Raw genomic sequence first — 26,065 nt, 5'->3', positions numbered from 1 at the left:
CTAATTTATAAGATGTTGACATACAATATATATTCTCTACCAATACAAATAAGGATTGAATTTTCTATTCTATATGTGGTTGAATTAAAAAAAATATGAGACACAAATGGTTCAATTTTGTATAATGAAGACAAATTATTACAATATGATTTGAACTATATGAATCACATTTATTATTTAGACCTACTTTTAATTTGATTGTCATAGTTTGAGATTAGTTTCATTTGATTTTATAGTTTTAAAAGTTCCAATTTCATCATTATAATTCAATCTATCATATTTTTTCACTATTAGTATTTAAAATAATAATAATAATAATACATTAAACCAGAAGATAAAAGGATTTCACACAGTAAGATCAAATCACCAACTAAAGACAAAACCACAAGCAAACTAATAATAATAAAAAATAAAACTAACACTTGTATATTAACTAAGGCTCCATTATGTAACTATTTATCTTCTTTTTTTTTTCCAATTAAGTCTATAAATACTGCGACCCCCAAATTTCTATCTTTATTATCTACTTTTTACCAATGGTTTAAAAAACAAAGTCAAAATTTGAAACTAAAAAAAAAAAAAATAGCTTTTAAAATATTGTTTTTGTATTTTAAATTTGGCTTAGAATTTAGCAATTGTACTTAAGAAATATGTAATTCATTGTAAGAAATTTCGAGGAAATAAGCTTAATTTTCAAAAACTAAAATAAAAAACGAAAGAATTACCAAACCGGGACCTAAATTATCACATTAACATTTTACCTTCATTCATTTTTCCAAACTTATGTCGAGAGAGAGTCCTTAATGCCACTCTCATCTTCATTCTAGCTTACCAACACTTGTGGTAAAAATAGTTATAAAAGCAAGAATCACAAACTAAAACACGTACTCACTTCTTAAATTAACTTATCGCATTGCGGAAAATCACGATATCATTCATGCGCTTAGCTAAGTATTTAAGTGCTATATCATTGTCTTCATTTGAAATTTTAGAAATCTAATCCAAAATTTCGAGATTAAACGTGTAATTTATCCTAAATAATATTAATTCAAGAGATTGATTTCCACATGACTTTAAGAGAATTAGGCCCGTGGTTGGAGGCCCAATTTCTATATTTTTAATTAGTCGGAAGCGAAAATAATATATTGGTTTTCAATCTTTTAATAACCATTTTTTTTCCTATTTCATTTATTTATTTATTTTTCTTTAAACGAGTGAGTCTATTATTATTAGCCTTTTGCTCAGTGAATTCGATATAAGTTTTCTAAACCGTACCATTTTTTCGGATATTTATCTAACCTTTGACCAATCATTTTGGAAAATAGATTAAGAAAAAAAACTAAAAAAACTAAAACAGTTATTTAAACCACTTGTTATATTTAAAAAAATAATAATAATAATAATAATAAAGGTATTTTTTTCCTCCACAAAACCATTAATGACAATTTTAGCGATTACAATCATTCAAAAATTATACCGCCAAAGTTTGAGACAAAGTTAGAATAAAAATAAGCCCTTCGTCCCAAATTTTCAAGAAGATCACGTGGGACGACAACGACGCAACATATAAATATATAGTGAAAATTTAACTGTTAAAACATTGTGTACTAAAAAACACTTTGATACAATTTCTATTCATTTTTAAATAACAAACAATATAATTTGACCAATAAATAAAAGGGAAATTATATTAAATGAAAAAACTATGAAAATATTTTCAAATATAACAAAATGTCACTGTCTATCACTAGTGTTTATCTATTACTACAGAAATTGGATTACATAATATTTTTCTATGTCAAGTAAAGGGTATAGCTGACACTTATAAAAGCGTCGAGTATTCGACTGTCAAGTATAATGTGATAACTTGATTTTGAAAAAACATCGAGACAAATGTTTCTTGATATAATTTTCGTGTCAAGAAAGATAATATACTTGACATTGGTGGTATGTCAAGTTTATAGATTCTTGACATTGATAACTCTTGACGTTTTTTATTTGTCAAGTGTATGCTTTTTTTTTTTCAAATTAAATGTCCCAATTGATATTCTCATTTTCTGTCTTGTATTCCAACAATACAATTACATCAACTAAATAAACATTATACATTTAAGATCTATGGACTCAATATATTCACTAAAAAAATTTTATGTTCAAATTATAACAATATTTCTCTTTCACATGTACATGCACAAAATAAAATCTCAACCATTGCTTTTGTATACAAAACTCAACTTTCAAGAAACACAAAAGTGACAAATTGTTTAATAAGTAACCTCTCAAAAAAGTACATTCTGTAATCTATACATTGAGCTTTGAAGTCTAAGTTCAAGAACTAAGGGTCAAGCAAGTCATGTTTAAGCAAGTCAACCTGCAAAATAGAATAAATGACGATAACATCAAATTTCAAAATATAGAAATAAGTGTTAAGATACAACAATGACAAAAAGTCACGCACAAGGAAAAATATACATGATTGACTTACTTTATCAATGGAAAAATATCATATTCGAAACTTAAAAATTATCTACAACTTAAAGTTGGGGACTTAATGGGATTTCATTCATTTTCTTTTGACCATATCTAGCCTTAGAAGGAACAATTACCTTTCGCTGTAAAACAAAGGAAAATGGGAGAGATTTAAAAAAAATATAATAAAGAGGAAGGAGATTATCAACAAATCAAGCATATGCTAAAATTTAAAATAGAAGTCGATAACTTTCTCCCAATTTTCACAACTTTCACAACTTTCAAGCGAAACTGACTTGACATAGTTGTAATCCCTCTATAAAGGCAATCAAAGTGCACCTTTAATAGAAAACTAATATAGGTACACTACAAGAATTCTAGGCTTTAATGTCGGTTGGAAAAAACTAAAGTGAATGTACAATGTCGGTTTCTTAAAAAATAAAAAGTGGATCTTTAATGTCGGTTTTAAACCGACATTGTAGCTCTAATTTTCACTTTTTATTACCCCTCCTTCAATTTTATGCTACCCTCTCAAATTTTAGGGTTTGGTTATATATAGGAAAATAAAAAGAAAGAGAACTTCAACTCTACCCGTACGACTCCCTTCTCCCTTGCGAGTTCTCTCACCTACAACTTTCGCCATTTTCATCTCCCTCAACTGCACAAGCGCCGTCGGCCATATCTACGCCGCCACCTTCATCGATCATCTGCATGTCTTCATCCGTCACTACTGTCGATTGCAATAGATTTTAGTGGGGGTTTTCCTCTCTCCTTCGTGAGTTCCCTCACCCACGCATGTGTTCATATGGAGCTTCTTCGCTCACCTTCCCTGTTTGTACGCCTCCCATCGGCACATTCATATGCTATGGATTGTCAATTATCTACCTCAAACGATAGGTTTTTTTTTTCTTTTTCTTTCTCTCAGCTTTTTTTTCTCTCTCTCTTTTAAATCTCCCTCACTACCGCACAAATCTGTGGATTTATGGTTGCACTGTTCTTTGAGTTGCCATTGATTCTATTGTGGGTGAGAGTTTAGTGAGTTTCTCTTTGATTTTTTTTGTTTTTTCTTGAATACGTACTAAGATTTTGGCCTAATCTTGACCTTTCTATAATTATAGATATGAGGTTTGGAAGAATTTTGAGTTTAGAAGCAGATTGTTCTGCAGTATTAAAAGATTATTTCAAGTGTTTTGGCAAGTTCTTAATATTTTATAAACTTTTTGGATTCTTTATTAAGGTTGAAAATTGGGTCATGACCCCTAAATATTGTGTTTGGATATACTTTATTGGAGTTGTGTCCTTTCACTAGAAAAAAACATTAGGTACCATCCAACACCTCAGAGCTCCAACTACTGCAAGTGTTGATCTCTTTTTCTATAGATTTTTGGCTGAATATACCTTGCCTTGTATGTGTTTAATGTAGCTTTGTGTGCATAGGTATTATGAACGCCTATAGTTGGAGACCATAGAAATTGGAAACCATTTCATTCTAATTCCAACAAGAATCAAGGAAAGAAACAATTCCTCCCTTTTGGTATTAACTTTGAAAGTGGAAGTATTGCATAAAATAACCCTCAACTACACGTTCATTGTAAGCAACTAACTTTACCAGATGTTTCTTTTACACTATTTAATGAATATATAAAAAAAAAAAAAAAAAAGCCTTGTACAATTGCAGCTCTTCTATTAGAAAAAAAAAAAAAGTTTTCTTTTGATTTATTTATTTAGTGCAAATGAACTATTTGATTATGGTTTTTTATAATGTTTTGTTCAAAATTCTATACAGCATGTTGTATCTAGTTTTTAGATGATGCTAAACTCAAAGCTCTCGTTACTTATGCAAAGTTAAAGAATCTTTTGTTGTTCCCTTTCTTATTTTTCACATTTTTGCTTATACTACTTGCTTATTTGCAGGTATTGTGATTTTTCGTCGCTGGGATGTATTGTCCTAAGTCTTGTTCTTGTCAAATGTGCTTTAGCAACCCTAAGAATGTAAATATTGTTTTCCAGACCTTTCTATAATAATAGTTTTTCTATCTATTTTTCCTTCATGTCAAGAAAGAACTCCATATTTCATCTATTATTCTTGTAGGTTCTTGAATATATGTACTGGAAGAGTTTTATAGGGGAATGAGAATAATCAAAATGCTTGACATTGTAAGCCTCTATTTTGTTTGTTTGTTTGTTGAGAGGAAGAATGCTTTGGAATTATAAGAATTTAAGAGAATTGTACCTGTTTCAAGAAAACTTCTGCTTCCTTAGTTATATTCCTACGAGTTTAGGTTTAGTTCATATTGATTGAAGTTGCCTCACATTTATGTTCTCTCAATCTCTTCCTCTACCATAACATGATGTATATTGAAACTTTCCTTGTAGGTTGGTCTTGGAATTCAAAAGAAGGTAGTTTGGTTATCCATTATATCATCTCCCTCACCTCCATAATCTATTGATTTCAAAATAAGGTAATTTGGTTATCCATTATGCTGTCAGCAAAATAGTTTATATTCATTATATTGGATATTTAATGTTGATAGGACCATTTTCTTTTCTACTTGAATGTCTCTTCGTTAAGAGTATGTGCTTGTGATATGACATGTTTTTGGATGTTTTGCCTGTTAGTTGATTCTACTGTAGGAAAATAGTACTCGTTTGTAGTATCTAGTGATTTTAAAATAAGTTGCTTTTCTGCTTGAATGTCTCTTTGTTCTTGTTTTCTATCCCCAAGAAGGCTCCAAATTTTGCATTAGACATGTTCTGTGACCTCTATTATTCAATCTTTAGTCTTTTTTTTTCAATTGTCTTACTCAATTCTCCTTACACTGTCTCTGAAATCATTCGTGAAATAGACGCACGAGAAAAAGCCATGAGAAAGTGTCCTTCATGCTAAGTTTGCAAATGCTATAAGATATATATAAATAAAAGTTTATCTGTAGAAAACCATTTAAGATTTCTCCAATGGGATTTAAACAAACATGTGATAAGGTATTATAGCCATTATGTACTTGGCAATAGTGATATTCTATTGAAATTGTTTGATTTCATGGGAATGTGATTATGATTTTTTTTTTCGAACTCTTTTCTGCAGCAAAGCTTCCAACGTTTTGATGCAATTTGGAAGCGTTGTTCCATATGTGTTGAACTTAACTAGGATCTTCTATTATCAAATAGCGTCCAATTTAAGCTCAGAGGAGTTGATAAGTTGAACCTACTTTAAATAAGTTTTACAGATGGTTGTTTATTAGTAGGTGCATGAAACTTATTCCCTCATACATGCCTATTTAGATGTAAGAATGGTACTAGGTTGTTACCCCAATTTCAAAACTCAATTTAGGAGTTGTCAACTAAAATTTCAAAATAATTACGGTTTGAATTAAGTTCTTTAAATTTCATAAGTGAATCACTTTAAATTCTTAGACTTTCATTTTAGCATTATTGATTCATCGTTCGCATATATTAAATTGAGATAAGAATTAAACTATCTCAGAGTAAGGTTCTTTTGGAAAATAGTTGAATTAGAATTTTTTAGCTAACTCATTTGAACAATAATGAAATGATTTTGAGTGAAGTTTTTCATTTTGTTAGGTTCAAGTTTGACGTGTAAGGCTAAATTTTGATCCTTTGAGATTTGGAAGGAAGATAGGAAGATTGCATTGGACATGTTTTAAGAAGGTTGACAAGTGAAGAAGGTGCACCCAACACAAAAAGGACTTCATAACAACATTAATAACAAGTACAAGGTAAGATTTATAAGATGCTTATCTTAAAAGTCTATTTGTTCTAAATTTTGGATTAGATTCAATGTTGGAATGATATGACTATCCTGCAGTTATGGTAGTCATAGCTTAGTTGTTTATGAATTCCATTGAGTGGTTAATGGTAGTGGAACTTATTAGGCATCCTTTGGTAATTTATATTTATGCATTATTGATTTAAATGAATCCGGTTGCACTATATTAGTTTGTAGGTTATTCATGCATTGTGGGTTAGGTTAATTCTTCATTATCATCGTCGAATCTTTTGTTATTTCTTGTTTAACCATTTATTGTGTTTCATCATCAATTTGATTCTAATTCGTCATTGGAATATTGTTTGGATAATCTAGGATTGACCTTCAATAGCATCTTTTAATTGGAGATGTTTTTTATGGTTTCATTTGATTGAAGTCTTGTATCCGTTTGGTGTGCTTTTTACTTTTTAATTATATGGATAATGTAAAACTTTTTAGATGGAGATATTAATTTCCTCCTTTCCTTTCTCGTATGCTTATGTTTATGTTTTGGCATATTTTGGATTTTTATTATGTGATTCGAGCTTCTGTGTAGTTTGAACGTGATATCTTGGCCTTCTTTGCAAATTCCCATGAATACTCGAAATCATAAATTCCCATGTTGTCTTTCCATAGCTCCCTAACTTGAATTTCATAAATTCTTTGTGTGGGGTAATTGAATTCTTATTATATGTTGTTTGCCTCTTTTTCTCTACTTGCAGGAAGTATGCTTTCGATTTGGATCAACTCTGTGGTGGATAGTGGAGAGAACATAACGAAGGAGCAATTAATACAGCAATTGCCTATTTTTCTCTGCTCACTCTTTTTTGATACACCAATAAAAGTTGTTTGGATCTAACAAAATTTTAATTTTGCTATGTAACCATTATGAGTTTTGGTAATTTGTTGATTACCTTGGTTTTAGAGTTAAATTATCATCTAATTCCTCTTTTGTGACTTATTATTATGGATTTGTGAAAGCAATTAAGAATTATTTTGTGCATGGACAAGTTGATTACCTTGGTTTTAGGGACATGTCGTTTTTAACTTTTTGACCGGCATTAAAAATGGATTGGACAATAATTATTATATTGAATACATGGACAATAATTGAAAAAAGGGACATGGTATTTACAAAAAAACGGATAATAATTGAAAATTTGACAATAATTCTGGGCTTTAATGTCGGTTTAAAACCGACAATAAAGGTCTTTAATGTTGGTTGACAACCGACATTAAAGATAGTGTTATTAAAGCTCTTTAATGTCGGTTGTCTTTAATGTCGGTTTTAAACCGATATTGAAGAGGGTGTACAAATCTAAAATATGCCAAAACATAAGCATAAGCATATAAAAGAGGAAAGGAGGAAATTAATATCTCCAACACTGTCGGTTTAAAACCGACATTGAAACTATCTTTAATGTCGGTTGTCAACCAACATTAAAACCCAGAATTCTTGTAGTGGTATCAATGAGTAGAAGAGAATATTAGAAGCCCAATCTTATCTACAAGCAATAAAAAAAATTTTGTGCATGCACACTCATTCCCACAGCACAACAAGTCTAAGTTCAATAGAATATTAAATGTGTTAATCTTGCTAAAACTTAATCAAATACAAAGAAATTTTACCAAATCATAATAACAATTGAGTTTCCAAGAGTGGAGAATATAATTCAAATACTTAAAATCAAATCAACTAAACTATAAAATCCAATGTCGTACTCTAAAAGCATTTTTCAAAACTAAGTGGCTAGCAATCTTTCATAGTAAAAACCGTTAGAAATAGAATTTTTTAAATCAAATTTCATAAAAATTTCGGCAAAATTCCCCTGAAAATTTGATAAACCACACCTAAAAAAAGCAAATACACTCCCAAAAAAAATATTTGTTTAAAATCAACAACTAAGTGTGTCTCACCACACACTCTTTAATAAAATCTAGATCACTAGATTATAAACACATCATTGGAATCAAATAAGAGAAAACGTGCAAGTTTTCATTTACAAATAATTTGAATCTAAGGCTAACCACTCTAGTTAAAAAAAAAAAATTTAATATGATAGCAAAATTACAAATGCAAAAGTTACAAATAAAAAAAATAAGCTTCTCCCACAACCAAAATTAAAACATATAATCATAAATCCAAATTTAAGTTTAACCCCTAGGACCTAATTTCAATCACCAAAATAATCAATTAACTCCAAATAGATTGCCCAAAGTGTGGTCCGATTTGAATGTCAATTCAAAACTACAACTAAGTAATCCAATCTACGAAAAGTTCAATAATAATAGTTATAAACCCAAATTCGAGCAACTATATAACAATTCCAAAAGAGTTTCAAGGCCTCAATACCTATCAAAACGTCCAAGCATCGTTAACTTTACTGGACAGTGTCTCCAATCCCTTTAAATCTTTGAATTAAACATCAAAAATTGAAAATAACTCAATTATTAGACCAATACTTCAATGGGTAACAAAGAACTATTAAACTAACCTCCAAACTTACCAAAACCTTGCCAAGATTGGTCTCAAACCTATTGGACAGCAACTCAACTCCTTCCAACACTTCAATCTAACACAAAAAAAGTGACAGGCCTAAGTCAATGTCAAAGCTTATTGAGTATTAAAAAATTTTCAAGTAAAACCACCAATACCAACCAAAATATTGTGGGCAACAATGGAACAAACCCAATATCCAATAGCAAACAAGATATACCTCATATACTTACCGAAAATCTTACCAAAATCAATATCAAACTGTTGGACAGCACATTAATGTTCTCCAAATCACAAAGAGCACCAATCAATTTGGATAAAAAAACTTATGTGTATTCAAAACTTTCTAAATTTTGAATCTAAAGCCGAATCACAAAGAGCATCAATCAATTTGGGTAAAAAAACTTATGTGTATTAAAAAATTTCCAAGAAACCCATTAAAATAATCAAATTTCACCAACTTATCAAAACCTTATCCAAAAATAGAAGATTCCATTAAAATAATCAGTACAGATCTGGCAAGATAGAGTGAAGCCCGCACTTGAACAAATCTGTTACAAAGCTGGACCTCGACGACAGCGTGGACGACCTCGACGATGACGGGTGGATTTGGTTGGACCAACTTGACTGCACCGAAACTAGTAGTAAACGATTGCAGATCTGGTGGCGAAACCCGAAGGGAGAGGGATTGTAGTATCATTGCACGTAAGTGGCCAACGGTGACGAGATCTATCGGATCAAGCTAAGAAGGGAAGTCGATTGGATGACAACGATGAGAGAGAGATGGCCAACGGAGCTACTTCTCGTGAGGGAAAAGAGAGATTGGATAAGGGAGGGAAAGATCGAGCGTGAGAGAGAGACCGAGAAGGGGATTTGGAGGCGGGCATTTGAGATAATTTTAAGGGTTGTTCTAGGGCATTTAACCTTATACTTCTTTAAAATAATAAGTCAATTATTCTTGACGTTTTATTCGTGTCAAGTAAGATCTTATTATACTTGACTCGAAAAATATGTCAAGTTATGGTTCGCGTGAAAATATTCTAAACATTTCGTCAATCTCCGCCTTTTTAACCCTTTTACTTGACATTTTCCTTTCTAACAGGTCATTACTTGACTTTCTTTTCCAAAGAAACATCAAGTAATTAAAAACTATAAGTATCAAGTAACGTAGATTTTGTAGTAGTGATCACTAATAGACAGTAATATTTTACTATATTTATAAATAGATTAACTCATTTTTCTATATTTAAAATTAACCTTAAAAGAAAATTAACATGGATTGATGTGTCAATACTTAATATCGTAATGGGCATGAAGTATTGGAAATATTATATTCACCATGGAAAAATGAGGGGAAAGAAGAGGCAGGTAAAGAAAATTATCTTTAATTTTAGACCCCACAAAAATGATGAAATTAGTTTTCCACATTGCTTTATATTCTTGGGGTCCATTTATAGACGAATTATTTGTCTTTTATATAAGAAAAGAAAAAACTTATTAATGCATGTCAAATTGATTTACACCACTTTTTGTGGCATTGCAATCCCATTTTTGTGATTACCAAAGTAACTAACATGAAAGCGACTTTCATTTTCTCTCATCTTATTAAATTAATTAACTATTCTTTTCTCTCTAAATCTAATCATCATTTTTAGTTGGAAAACTTGCAAAAGTGACCTTTGGATATTATAACAATTAATTGTTACTTTTAACCACAATGATTACCCCTCTAAACTTATAGATTAACCACAACTAATTAACAAGCTACCTTAAGCAACACTACTCTAACTACACCATATACGTATTCTTGATCAATATCAGGTCAAAGATTTGAATACTCCATCTTTGTGCATGTATTATATTACGAAATCGACAACTAAAGAACACAAAAAAAAAACGTAGAGATAGAGAAGATCGACACACAGATAACATCATCTCTAAGAGTAAAGACTACCCCACAAACCAACACGAGTCTTATACCATGTTTAACTTTGGAGTTCCTATAATTAAGCTATCAAAAAGAAAGATGCACATTATTGGTATAGATAGTAACTTTCAACTTTCAAGTATTTCTTAACCATACTTTCATATCGTCGTTAGAATCCATCTCCTTTGGATGTGGTCTCGAATCATTCATGTATCCCTCTAAATTTGGATGTTACAGAAAAAGTTGCAACTAACAAAATTGTAACAAATGAGCAAAAGCACCAATAAACTACGAAAGTTACATTTCAACCATACACACTAATAATCCTCTCAATATTAAGGGAGTGGTAGCCATTATACTTTAAAATTTATAATATCTTGCAACTAAAGCTAACTACGTATCAATATGGTCAACATAATTCAATTAACATAAAAAAAATGTATCGATATTCAAAATTTTCACTTGCAAATTGTTGGACTAAAAAAAAAAGGAAAAAAAAAAAAAGAAAAAGCTAACTATACATTGGAGTCATGTAATAATAGGACTTAGTTACAACAAATGATTTATAGCTTTATAAAGGGATAATTGGTAAAAAAAAATAAAATAAAATAAAAAAAATAAAAAATTAGGAGTATTGTAATTGGTAACAATAATGCATATAATTATAGGGTGGCTTTAACAATTTTCTCCCATTTTTTATTTTAACATTTTCTTGATGTTTACATTAATATTTGATCATTTTACCCATTAGATTTAGCATTAAACCAAAATTCTAAACTATCAATTAGATTGGCAAAATTTAGCAAATAATTAATCACAACACTTTTCTAAAGGAGAAAAAATTTACCTCATTGTTAAGAAATCAAAAAGTTGAAATTGTGATATAATAATGGATGAGAGGGTATACATGAAAATTGAAAAAAAGACTAAAAACATAAAAGTGAAATGTTAGGCATAAAAAGGTTGGTAACATAGTTTTGATCAAGAAATTTGCTTTTCTTAATTTCTTTTCAATAATTGATTCTTTTCTTTTCACTCTCTTTACATTGATATAGACTATTTGATTATTCTAAATGGAGTTTAACCAAACCCTATATGCACCCCCTAAGCAATTAATAGTTTTTCAACTTCAATATTTTATTGAGCTAATTTCAAACCTTTTATTTTTAATTTCTTCACTTTTGCAATGGGCTAATTTTTTAGTTTCAATGTGGAATAATACCAATCTCTCTTGTTAATTTATAAGGAGTTCTACAAAAACAAATATTAATTATACATAGTTGATTAAATGATAGGTATGAAAATGGATACAAATGTTTATTATACATAAATTAACCCAAAAATTATTAACAAAAGATAAAAGGAGAGTCTTCAATACAAAATTTATGACTAGATCAGAACACTTCAATCATAAGTATAGTAAAAATGAATAAAAAAAAGAGTTGTCGATATGAGCATAGCACAATTAGTATTAAAGTTTGTGATATAAGTCTCGAGTTCAAAGGTTCGATTTTCCTACCTCACATGTTGTAAAAAAAAAAAAAAAAAGAATAAAGATAAAAGGTAGCAAACAGAATAGGGTACATAGGTTAAATTTACTGAAATAGGGAATAAGTAGAACAAAATTGATTGAAAACTTGAGCAAAAGTCCAATACCTCAAACCTCGAATCAAGCCGATATAATAACATGAGGATTTATGCAAACAACATAACAATTAGAGCTTAGTTTCAATTTGATCTATATATAAATTTAGATTTTCAATTCTTTTTTTATTAAAAAATCCTTGCTTTTAAATTCAATAACATGTGTGGTGGGAAGAATTCAAACATTTATTTCTTGATCGAAAATATATTTCTTAAAATACTAGTATTATACATCTACTCGATTGACTATATTCTATAGTTGGATTACGTATAGTTCAACAATAATTGACATATACTTTCTCTCTTGAAATTGAAGATTCAAATTCTCATACTCTAATTATAGTATTAAAAAGAGAAGAAATGAAATTTTAATTAGATAAAATTATTTTAGAGTATCAAATTGAGAATTTTAAAAAAATACAAGGATAAAATTTGAACTTATAGTAAGACCAAATTGAAATTAAGTTAAAATCATAAAACCCAAATGGTAATGTACCCTCAAATATAAAATATAATATAGGCTATGGAGTTTATTTTCTTTTTCCAAAAGGAATATTGAGCCGACAATATTGAGAATGTTGGATAATATATGTAAAAAATATATAGTTTTAATTCAAAAATTAATTAATAAAATAATAATAATGGTTAATAAAAGAAGGGTAACGTGCAATTTGGAGTTTAGAAATCTTCACAGATCTCGTATTACTAGTGGAGGCTGTTTGGCTTCTAGAAAAATGCAATATTTTCTTATTAAATTTCCCCAAAACCTAATTAAATATTTTAATATTAATTAGTGTGTATATGATTCATTGGATTTGTTAAAAATTTTTCTTCTTCTTCCCCTCCTTTTTCTTCTTCCTCAAAATAACGAGTCTGTTTATTTATAAATATAGTAAAATTTCATCATCTATCAATGATAAATCGCGATAGATATCTATCCATATTAATTATATATAACTTTATTATAGGATATTTTGTTATATTTGAAAATATTTTTAATAATTTTATTATTTAAAATAATTATGTTTTAAATTGTTTAGAGACTATTTTCTTGGGAAGAGAAAAGTGTCAGAAAACTGAAATTATCTCGGTCGCTAGCTTAATCCTAGAATTGTTTTTATTAGAGTGGATTTAATTAGTTAATTAGTTGATTAAAATATTAATGTGAGAATATAAGTGTATAATATAGTATAATAAAAATAGATTCTTTTAGAGGATTTATAAAACCCTATTGTGTCGGTTGATATTATTTTTAATTATATATTTCTTTTATTTGGTATAAAATTCAGGGCCATGTGATGTGATTACGTCCTTATAATAATATTATTCACCATGTCAAGACAAAATGCTACCCACTTCGCTTTCTCTCTTTATATAATTAAACTATATTATATAAAAACCACATTTCTTTCCCCTATTTATAAGCCTATCTCTAGACCTATAAATTTTTACATTTGTTAGAGAAAAAAAAAATTAAAAAGAGTAAATAATACACCTATTATTAATCATTTCTACTACCTATTGATCAAAAGTTTTGAGTTAATAAGTTAGAGAAAATTTAGTTATATTAGTACGTTAATACTCTTCTTCACTTATAGATTTAAAAATTTTCAAAAGTGGCTAACAAGTGAAAATCGATATTAATCGAAGAGAAAATTGATATTAAAGGAGTTTGAACACAGAACCTTAACTTATTAACTTAATTAACCTTTTGAATTGATAGGTGATTATTCAAAAGGCTGGTATAGATGATTCGTCTTTTAAATTTAGAGAAAATAATAGATGTATTATCAAGTCATTCTAAAGTTTTTTTTTATTTTTTTAAGTTCTAAATTTCTAGGTCAAATATGTTCTTATAAAGAAAGGATAGAAATCCTTAGATAAGCGTTTTTAAATATATAACATGGTTTAATTATATAAAGAGAGAAAGCGAAGTTGACATCCTATCATGAACACAAGACATCATGATCTAATATGATGTTAAATCGTCACTACATTTAATTGTATCGAGATTACGTTAGTTTGTTCTTTTAAAGATATTTCTTAAATAAGAAGAAAATGTATAGTTAAGGGATTAATATTATAGTATTTAATACATAGATGAAGGGAGAAAAAGATTGATAGGAAATATATATTGTAGTTTAATATAGAGTACAAATATTCTTTTGTATGTATTTTGACTTTCTGTCCCAAAAGAAAATAATTAAGAAAAAAAGGTGGAAAAGATTGAAAATGATTCATGCATGAAACAAAGCAAAGGTCACTTATCATCCCCAAGAAAAAACCCTAATAAGAACAAAGAAAAACAAATATCAAAATATGACTATAAGTGTGACCTAAACCCTAAGGTCTTTTAGTGGATTTGTTTATTATATACTTTGGCTAACGGCATATGCCAATAATCAATGAATAAATCATTCTTAACACATCATATCGATGTTGACATCCACCACAACAAATTGTTGAACAAAAAACAAAATCCCTTTTCATTTGTAAAAAGGAATATAAGTAGATTATTGTGTATTGTATTAACGTTTCTTTCATTTTTAATTCATAGGTTTAGTACACGCTCGGTGGTTCAATTTTAAAAATTTATAATAATTTAGACTCGTTTGATAATTATTTCATTTTTTATTTTTATTTTTTAAAATTAAACCAATTTCCTTCTCATTTTTTATAATGATTTACATCTTTATCAAGTACAATGGTTGAATGTTTTGTCAAATTCCAAAAATAAAAACAAGTTTTTAAAAGCTACATTTTTTAGGTTTCAAAATTTGGTTTGGTTTTTAAATTATTGGTAAAAAATTGATAACTAAGGAAGAAATTTGGAGGTGGAAGTAATGTCCATAAACTTAATTTTTAAAAATAAAAATAAAAAACCAAATAGTTGTCAAATAGGATTTTAATATTTAGTGTAAAAGTTTTTATCAAAATCAAAGGTTAATTATTTTCCTTATGTGTACAACCTAGTCTTGGTAGTTTATTAATATATTTGGTGCCTAATGAATCTACTTATATAATAAATTTTGTTAAATCTTTAAAAAAAATGTTAGATATGGTTAAATTGTTGTAAATTTTAAAATATATATGGATTAAATTATTTTCTTAGTACAATTAAGTTGAGGTAGTATGAGGAATCCTACTTCAACCTCATCAAAAAGAGTGCCAAGATATAGACTAAATTGTTATATAGCAAAGTTTAAGAATTAAGAGATAATTGTTAGAAGCCCAAACAAAAAAAAAAAAAGAAGAAGAAGTCCAAAATGGATTTTTTTTTCTCTACTTTTTTGAAAGTGTTGTTTTTAAATACAGAAGAATAAATCAAAATATTTACAAAATATAGCAAAATTTTAGAATTATTAATGATAAACGTTGATAGACATTGATAGACTTCTATCAATGGTGTCTAAATATTTTCAACAGTTTTATCGTTTGAAATAATTTTTTCTTTTTGAAACTATGTTTTCACCGAAGAGGTTATGCGGTTGTTGTAAAGGGATCATAAAGGTCGTCGGAGCATCGAATGTGTGGGTTTTCATTAGAAACGTGAGTTTATTTATAGAGGATCGCATGATTTTTCCATGTCAAATATGTAGATTTTTACCCAAAAAGAGCAAGAGAGCAAGAGAGATCTCCAATTGTGCCATTGAAAAAAATTTTATTGAGCTAAAAGATGCCACATGAACTAAATTTAAAATGTTATCTTGACTAAGTTGCATCAATTTGACATTATTGTGGAAATCAGCTTGTCCACAAGACATGTATGTTTGACCGTTACAACCTCTTTAGCAAGAAAAATTGTTGCCCTATTTAGATTTTGCCAACAAGCTAGCTAGCAAGAAGGAGGTAGAGGACAAATGCTTTACAACTTCTTAAGGTCCAAAACCCTCACATCAAATACAAGATAACAACTTAACAAGTAGGACAAATTATTTATACAAAATAATAAAATTTAATCTATTTTTATAGAGAATGACATAAATCTATTATTTCTATCACTGATAAAAATTGATAGAAGTCTATCATTGATACTATGTGATAGACATTGATAGAAGTCTATCTATATCTATACTTTTTTTTTTCTATTTTTAGTAATCACTCGAACTTTTGTTAACAAATTTTAACAAACCTTTTGTGGAAGCACTTAATTGATACAAGAATGGTAAATTTTTATTTTAAAAAATGGTAAATTTAAGAAGTTGAATAAAAGATTCAATGCAAAAATAAAAATTGTCGAAAAATGGCAACATGAAGATATCTATAAAATATGTACTCTCGACTCAGAAGTTTTGAATTTTTGACGAATATATTTTGTTAAAATGAATAAAAAGCCTAAAAAACGAAACCAATAAATTAAAATTAGGAGTATCCTTGGTTTAAAAAATAGATAATAATAAAGTACGAGAGGTAGGTGGGTTTTTCTGATTTTCTTATTTTTTTATTGTTCACTGACAACACAAATAAATTGGATTCCACTCTTTAACTTCATTCCTACGTGAACACACCTCATGGGAATTGACCCAACCAACAAACAATATAATATATATATATATATATATATATTATCACCGAATACAACAATATAAGAAATTATTTTAAATAATTCAACTGCAAAAAATATTTATAAATAATCGTAAAATATTATACTTCATTTGTGATAGATTACGATAAACCACGATAGATTATTATTTATATCTATTATGATATTGATAGACATAGATAATAATCTATCGCAGTCTATTAAAGATAGACAATAAAATTTTGGTATATTTATAAATATTTTAATTCATTTTTCTACCTTGAAAAGAACTCTACAAATATACCTCTAGAATGTTATAGAGAGAGAGGAGATTAGATTTAACTTTTAACTTCCCCCAAGTATTATTTATTATTTATTTTAAAAAATGGTTAATAAATAATTAAAAATTAAGAATTGAATAATGATTTTGCGTAGTTTGCTACATCTGTCCTCATACAACTTTCTTTTCTATTACATAGTAAAAAAGGTACAATCCATTACTCACCTAAGTATTTTTCTTAAAATTAATCATTTTTGTGAACGTTTCTTTTAGCTATGAAAAATATTGAATTTGGTCATTACCATAATTTTGTTACCTAATAAGACTAGTTAGTTCATTTCTACTCAACTTAATTTACGGGTCCGAATACTTATTTATAAGATATTTTTGTTAAAAGTAAAACAAGGATAGAAAATCAAAACGATTTATTATGTGACATCTATTATCTTATTTGAAAGTGAAGATTCAATCTTTTTGTCCTATAATTATTGGTTAAGAAACTTACTACTATTTTTTCTTTCTAAGAATTCATCTAAAAGAAGAAGAAAAAAAGGTCAAAGTTCATGCCGCAAATTTAATTTTTTTTCCCTCTTGTTCAATAATATGAGAGAGTGAATATTCAAAGATTTAAAGATTTGGTCAAGAATAAAATATATTAAATAAGTTAAACTATGCTCAGGTTTGTACTAAATTTGGGTTTAATATATGAAAATAAAATATGAATAGAAGGATATATAAATAACAAAATTGTTGAAAATATTTTCAAATATAGCAAAATAGTTTGTTAGTAATAGACACGGATCCATGTGTGTATATATATATATATATATATTTATTTATTGCAAGATTGAAAGGAAGTTCAAACATTCCTTTTAGAAAAAGAGGAGATGAGTCAAACTTTTGTAAAGGTGTAATGCAATCGGCGGTGCGCGTCTCAAAGAGAAAAGAAATATGGCTTATATTTTCAACAAAGGCTGCTTTTTGTGTCCATTTGCCCTTCAGCCCCAACATTTCTAACTAATCCCCATTTTTTCAATTATTGTCACATTTCTCCCCCTCCTTTTTTTTTCTTTTTTTTTTTATCCCTTAAAACTTTAATAATTTATTTTTTTAAAAAAAAAAAATCTCTCGCCACCTTTTTGTTTTTTCCCTCACACTTTATATGTGTTTTTTTTTTTTAAAAAAAAATAATAATATATTATTTATACCTTTGTTTTTTCTTTTTTTGATGAAAAATGTTTTCTTTTATCCTATGAAGCATTTAGTAGTGGAGTGTTGTTGTACTTTTTAATGCATAGGATTTGGCAACATTATTAATAATCATATGCTACCCCACAATCATACCCCCAAAAAATTCCTTAATTTCCTCCCTTCCTCCTATAATTCTATATATGTGTCTAAAAGTCGGTCCATTTTTCTTTAAAAGAATTTTGGAAGTTATAAACCTAATTTCTATGTTTTGTTATTCTTTTCTTACTTCTTTTTTGAAAAAATAGTTTTGTCTGATTAAAATACTATTTTGATCTCTGTACTTTAAGTTTTGTTTAGTTTTGGTCACTATACTTTCAAATGTCTAATTTTAATCTCTGTATTTTTAGTAAACTTTAAATCTAGTCTCTCAATAAAAATTATAACTATCATACAAAGAAATATGATATGTGAATATGTTTACATAATTTAGAGTGAAAACGGTAATAAATAACTTTTTTAAAACAAAAATCAACAATAAAACAAGCAATAGAGAATAAATTTCAGATTTCTTGAATGTCCAATGACTAAAATTAGACATTTGAAAGTATGTGGACTAAAATTGAACAATTTTTAAAATAAAATGGTTAAAATAATATTTTAGCCTTTTTGTTTTTAGAATTTGACTAAGAATTCAAGTATTTCTTTAATAAAAGTGAAAGTCATAATTGAAAATGTTAATAAATAATAAAAAGTTTTGGGGAAAAAAACCTTATAAACAAGTAGTATGTACTAAATTTCATATTTCCTTTAAGTATAGGCACTAAAATTAGACATTTGAAAATATAAAGACTAAAATTAGACAAACTTCAAAGTAAATGGACCAAAATAGTATTTTTACTTTTTTGAACTTTTAGAATTTCACTAAGAATTCAAGTGTTCTTTTAACATAATTGAAAACTATAATTGAAAAATAAGAAAGAAATAATCCTGCATTTCAAAAAAAACATAAAACTAAAAACAAAATTGTTATCAAACCTAAACTTAGTTCGTGTTTTTTCATTTCTTTTAATTAAGTTTGTAGTGATGTTTTCAAAATCTATGCCAAGTTTTTGAAAACTAAAAAAAAAGTTTAATTTTTGAAAAGTGACCAATAATTCAATGGTTACATTTAAGAAAAATGAATAATTATTATAAAGAAATAGCAAACAAATAATTACAATCTTCGAAAATCAAATATAAACAAAAATTATCAAAGAGGGCCTTAATTGATTTTTATTGGTTCTTAGAAATTAAAAAAGCAAGTTGTTTCCTAATTTATGCTTTTTTTTTTCTTTTTGTTCAACTTAAAGTGAAAATTAAAACTTAATGACCTTTTAATTAATGGTATATCTAGACTAATTAATCTGTTTGACTCATCTAAGTTTTAAATGATTAATGTTTAGTTGAATGAGAAAAAAAAAGTGCACAAGTTAAAATATTATTTCTATTTTAAAATTGGTTTAATTTTAGTTCTCGTATTTTCAAATGTTCAATTTTAGCTTTTATATTTTTTAAAAAATTATTTATTATTCAATTTTAAAAAACAAATGGTTATTTATTAGCATCTCACTACAAATTTTGAAACATATTCACATATTATATTTATGTACTGCATGAAGATTATTGTTATTATTTAGTCAATATAGATAAAAAAAAAAATAATTTTGAGAGACTAAATTTAAGATTTATTGAAAATATATAGACTAAAATTAGATATTTTAAAGTATATGAACTAAAATTGAAGAAATTTAAAAAATATGGGGACTAAAATGATAATTTAATCCAATATTTAATTTAAAAATAATAATAAATAATAATAACATTTAACTCTTATAACGGTCGAATTCTAATTATATCAAAATTTGTTGTTTTTTTATTTTTCATAATTGACGCTCTTCCATGCCTATTGTAAGGGAAAATTTAGGCTAATGACTTAATATCTAGGTCTATAATGCCAAATCACCCGATTTTTTAAACACTGTCAATTGACCTTCTGCTGACGTTATCACTGTATGAGATTACAAGAATTTCCCCTGATAACTATCTCGTTCTCGCTATTTGGTTCACGCTCTCGTTGTCTGTCTATCTTCCATCGTGATATGATTGTTTGCCACTGTACGATTGATTTGACAATTTTCATGAAATTTATCTACAACTTAAAATCGTTAACACACAACAAACATGTAATGGTGAATTCTTTAAAATCTAAACTTCATTTGAATTGTCATTTTGTTGAACGGAGATTTATTGAACGAGATTTTCCATCACGGAGGTTTTCGGAACCAAACAGAGATTTCAAAACGGGTTTTTCAAAACGGAACGGACTTTTCTTGAACCTAGTTTCATTGGTGTTTATAGGAATGTGGTCTCAAAAAAAGTATGTAAATAGCATAATGAAAGGGGTCTGAGAAAGAGCGACAACGAGAAAAGTGGAGAGAGAGTGTAACAACGAGAAAGGTGGAGAGAGCGAGATAGAGCGACAGCAAGAGAGCGAGATAGAGTGACAGCATGAGAGTGAAATTGAGCGACAGCATGAGAACGAGATAGGGCGACAGCGAGAGTGAAAGTCGTGAGAGCGAGAGCAATTGGGAGCGACAGCGAGAGAGATCCATGTGTATTACTATCTGCTTAATAAAAATATTGTCTTGCTTTGTAGGATTACAGAAAAGTGTCTATTAATTCGATACGGATATCATTGGGATGGGAACCAAAATTTGTATGTTGGAGGCGAGCTAACATGAATCATTATGCCTATTACCTTGAAGTATGAACAACTTAAAGCTCACATTTATACGGTTGCAAATATAAGTTGCTTAGAGTTTGATGTTGTTGTGAGAGTTAAATATAAGCTTGACTTTGAAGCCCCTCCACATTACATATGGAATGATGGTGATGTTCGCGTCCTTCTTTTCTAGAAATTTTTTTGTAGAGTTCAGCTATATGTAATGCTAAAATCATACCACAACGAAAATGTGAATATGAGTTATGATGGTACAGGTGTAGACAGACAATACGAGGTATCATATGAGCTTAATCGAGAAGAAGGTGATATTTCATTGTTTATGAACACTCAACCATCAATATTATCAATAGACAATGACAACATTCATGTAGTGGACTTGGAAAGAGAAACTCAATGTAACGGACCTGTGCTTGGTAATGAGAGATCAGAAGGACTTACTTCAAGGATTATAGTCCTTCAGAAGAGCGTGATCCTTTTGTTGTTGGTAATGGGAGATCAGCAGGCTTGAATTTTATGGATTGTGGTCCTTCAAAAGAGCATGATCCTTTCGTGGTTGATAATGAAAAATAAGTAGGATTGAATTCTTTGGACTGTGGTTCTTCAAAAGTGCGTAGACCTGCATTGGTTGTTAATGAGAGATCAACAGGATTGAATTCCATGTCCTCATGTCATAGAGGGGAAATGATTATGTCAGTACCTCTTCATCTGAGACAGATGTTGAAGTTGGTCAACTTTTTTTTTTAGTAAGAGTGATTTAAACATAAGATTGTCTATTCTGTCCATAAACAATAATTTTGAATATAAGGTAAGGAAGTCAACTAATTATTTGTTTACTGTCAAATGTATAGAGAATAATTGTAAGTAGAGCCTTCGTGCTATGAAAATTCCAGGGTGTGACGTATTTAAGATCACAAAGTATATGCGATCGCACACATGTTCTATTGGAATTTTAAATCATGACCATAGACAAGCAACGACATATGCCATAGCGGATAATGAAACTGATCGAGCTTGGAAGTGGTTTATGTCGAATTTGAAGTGTGCCATTGGAGAACCTCTAACTTGGTGTTTGTGTCCGATCGAGCGGTATCTATTGGTAATGCCATTCGTGCAGTTTTTCCCAGGGCATTTCATGGATTGTGCACATACCACCTAGAAAATAATATTCTTTCCAACTTTAAGGATAGTATGATTATTGAGATGTTCAAGAATGTAGCCAGAGCATTTCGGATGTCAGAGTTCCAATCACACTAGGACCAACTACTTACTTTTCAAAATACTATTGTATCAGAATATTTGGAGAATATTAGTCTTGAAAGGTGGGCACGTGTTTACCAAATAGAATAAATATATGATAACATGACGCTTAGTGTTTTAATTCATTGACCAAATAATATCGACAACTGCCCATAATATGCTTATTGGAACATGTTCGAGGCCTCATCCAGTCATGGTTTTATGAACGGAGAAATTATTGGGCATCTCGAACAACGTTACACTCGGACTACTGTGAAAATTGATAAACAACTTAGTGTGACAAGGGCAGACGATATCGAGTTGAGCCGATTTATTGTTATAGGATCCATGTGCGGGACAATCGATTGGATGGTATTGTGAACCTTTATACGAAGGAATGCATGTGCAAGGAATTTGACTCACTCGATATCCCATGTTCGTATGCAATTATGGCTGTGCGAGAATGAAACACCCCCATCCGACGTTTGTGCAGTCCATTCTATAGCATTGACTCTCTCATGGTTGCTTATGCAGAGCCCGTAAATCCACTCAGTTACATATCTGAATGGTAGAGACCTCCAGGATATGTGGAAAAGCATATTGCACCTCCTAGAAGAATGGTACAGGTCGGGCGACGAAAAGTACAAAGAATACCATAAAGAGAAGAACAAATAAAATGTGGTAGGTGTGGAAACTACGGGCATAATAGACAAAATTGCAGTGAACCGCTCACGTCTGGACAACCTACTGATTCTAGACCAAATGATTAAAATGTTGGCCGATTTTAATTTTCTATGTGTCACTTGTAATCCTCAAAACTGTAATTTTCTATGTGTCATTGTAATCCTCAAAAAGTTTAAGATGTCTCGCTTATAAGTTTAATTACTAAAATTTGTCTAATCACGAATCTCTTCAAATATCTCGCTCATCTCGCTCTCTCTTTTATAAGTTTAATTAAGTCGTTGTCTATTCATGAATCATTTTGTAAACCTCCCGCTTTCACTAATCTCGTTATCACTTCTAATCCCTTTTAAAATCTCTCGTTTATAAGTTTAATTACTAAAGTTTGTCTATTCATGAATCTCTTCAAATGTCTCGCTTTTCTCGCTCTCCCTTTTATAAGTTTAATTAACTTGTTGGCTATTCATAAATCTTTCTGAAAACGTCCCGCTCTCTCTGGATCTCGCTCTCGATAATCTCGCTATCACTTGTAATCCCTTTTATAATGTCTCGCTTATAAGTTTAATTACTAAAGTTTGTCTATTCATGAATCTCTTCAAATGTCTCGCTTATCTCGCTCTCCCTTTTATAAGTTTAATTAACTTTTTGAATATTCATGAATCTTTCTGGAAATGTCTCTCTCTCGCTAATCTCGCTATCACTTACACAACTTTCTTCAAGTTTATCCATTTATGTTACTCAAATGTTTGTCTATTCATGTTAGTTCTACACTAACAATTTAAATAACATGTTAGTAAAATTACATCAATAATATACCTAATATTCATAATATACATGTACATCAATAATATGGAGTGTTCGTCCATAATTGACATGTCAATTGCATCATATAGTCACTCATCTTCTCCTGAGTGATTATAGATGGGGCACTACTAGTCACTAGATGTTCTAAGAATTTTACAACAAATATTCCACAATCTAGTGACCTGTGTTGTGTGTTCGTAGAGGTAAGTCGGGATATCTTCTAACGAGATGTTTCTATGTCCGACTTCCAACACTTGAAGTCACAGTAGTGAAGAAGCGATGATAGGGTGTAAGTCAATGGTTCAAGGCAAGACTCCAACTTCTTCTTCGATATCATGGATAGTAGTGAATCAAATACAAACTACTAGCCTCTATTTAGATTGAATGCAATCAACATAAAATGTTGATCGATGTTTGTTGCCATATACACGAAGTCCACATCTGACCATTTGACGTCGAATTTACCCATGACATAACTGGAAACGTCTCTTCCCCCCATACTATGGCAGTATGCAAAATCGGCTTGTTCTTAATATGTTTATAGACCCCAACTCAAGAATTTAGGTGACTCTACACCGCGAAATGAACATTAAAAACCCATAATTGTCAACCAACATATTCTTATTCAGAAGTGTAGTAAATGGTTACCGTTATTCCAATTGGTAGAATAGTGAAGCTGGTCATACACATGTCTGGTCGCCTATAGAAGTTATCTTTTATGAATTGAAATAGGATATTTAGGGTTTGCACCCAGAACAAGATATACGTTAGGAGAGGGGAATAAACTCTATGTACTTGGTAAAAAAGACAAGGATCGTAAACTTACGTCACGCTCAATGTATGAACTTGGTTCGGTCAACTTCTGGAAAAAAGGACCTGAATAATAACCGAACTGCATTTTCTCGAACCTCGTTGTCTGTATTCTTATCGGCAATCCAGTTCATCATTTCCTTAAATAGAGTAGCTGGAACCTCATGCTTTAAGGAGTATTGAATCGTCGCTTTAAACTGTATCGTAGGTAACCCAAGGAGAGGGTACTTAAAGGAAGTTGGACTTTAATTTCCTTCTCTTTTGTTATTTTCTTTTTTGGTTCGACGGGAGGTGTGTATTTATCAACAGCCTTTTCTCTTACGTGTTGTTTTTCGACTCTCGACTATAACCTACAGAAATATAACAAAATGGTGAACATGTCGAATAATAAATATGGAGAAAGAAATTTTCGAATGACATAATCATCATACTTGCGAATCGAGATGTATGGTGTCAGAGGAGATCGTGATAACAAGTTGTACAAATGAATTGAGAGGTAGAGGTGGAGTAGGAGACTTAGGTGGAGATGAGGTAGGTGACCTACGTACAGGTTGGATGGGTTACTAAGATAGAGTCGGGATGGGGGACATGGTGGCATCGTGGCCTGTCTTTGGAGTGGGGGACCTCATCGCCTCAAACATCGTGGAACCCTTTTTAGACTGTAATAGAGACAAAATGGTTGACAATTTTGCTTTGATGTCTATCATGTTCATCTTCAGGTTCGATACACGAGCATCAAAGCTCAATATTGAGCTATCAATGCTCTATAGATACAAATATACATCAGGATCAACATTGCCTCCCTCCCTGTGGCCTGAAACCTCAGGCTTAGAACGATCTTCCTCCGAGACCAAACACTCCTCCTTAAGCTCAGGACATATGTCACCCACCAGCACATCATGAAACATATCCTCGCTAGAGGTGTAAGTAGACTGGTGGATGTTTTGGTCCCCATCAGATTCGTCGTTCCTTATTCCACCTTTTGAATGTTGGGGATGTCCTAAAAACTCGCAGTTCGTAATTCATGTTAAAACTTTTATTTATCAATAAAATATTATTAACTATTTTATTCAATAAAGTTGTTGATATTGCATTCTATTATGAAAATCCTATAAACAAATTCATGGTTAAAGTAAATACTTTAACTTTATGTAGTGACTAAATTGGATCAAGTTATAGTATATAGCCTAAATGGTCTATAAGTATATGGATGAAATTGGGTATCTCATCCTGGCAACACTATTGGATGCAACCCATTTTGTATGCTGATACAAATGATGTGATCTACAGATCATTCATGGATAGATATGTGAGTGGAGGCATCCTATGCAATGAGTTTGCATAAGACTAGACCTCAAAATAGTTAATTTTCTTTATAACGACCGTTTACTGTTAAAACTTACTATTTCATATTAAAATAACCTAGGATAACTCGATCTTAATCCTAAGCTAACTA

The 26,065-nt window shown here is 29.7% G+C and overlaps 1 long non-coding RNA gene across 1 annotated transcript; it reads right to left on the bottom strand.

Annotated features, from left to right (window-relative positions):
- Nucleotides 1-8,528: 8,528 nt before the first annotated feature.
- Nucleotides 8,529-9,692, bottom strand: LOC150032925 (uncharacterized). Its single transcript, XR_016524854.1, has 2 exons — nt 9,274-9,692; nt 8,529-8,808 (listed from the first exon to the last, which is right to left on the bottom strand). It is a non-coding gene; the product is annotated as an uncharacterized LOC150032925 (long non-coding RNA).
- Nucleotides 9,693-26,065: the final 16,373 nt, after the last annotated feature.

Source organism: Benincasa hispida, chromosome 11 (genome assembly GCF_027475165.1).
Source record: "Benincasa hispida cultivar pf3 chromosome 11, pf3_genome.v1.1, whole genome shotgun sequence".
NCBI lineage: Eukaryota > Viridiplantae > Streptophyta > Magnoliopsida > Cucurbitales > Cucurbitaceae > Benincasa > Benincasa hispida.
Note: the sequence above shows the minus strand (reverse complement) of the source record. Positions and strands in the feature narration are given on the sequence as shown.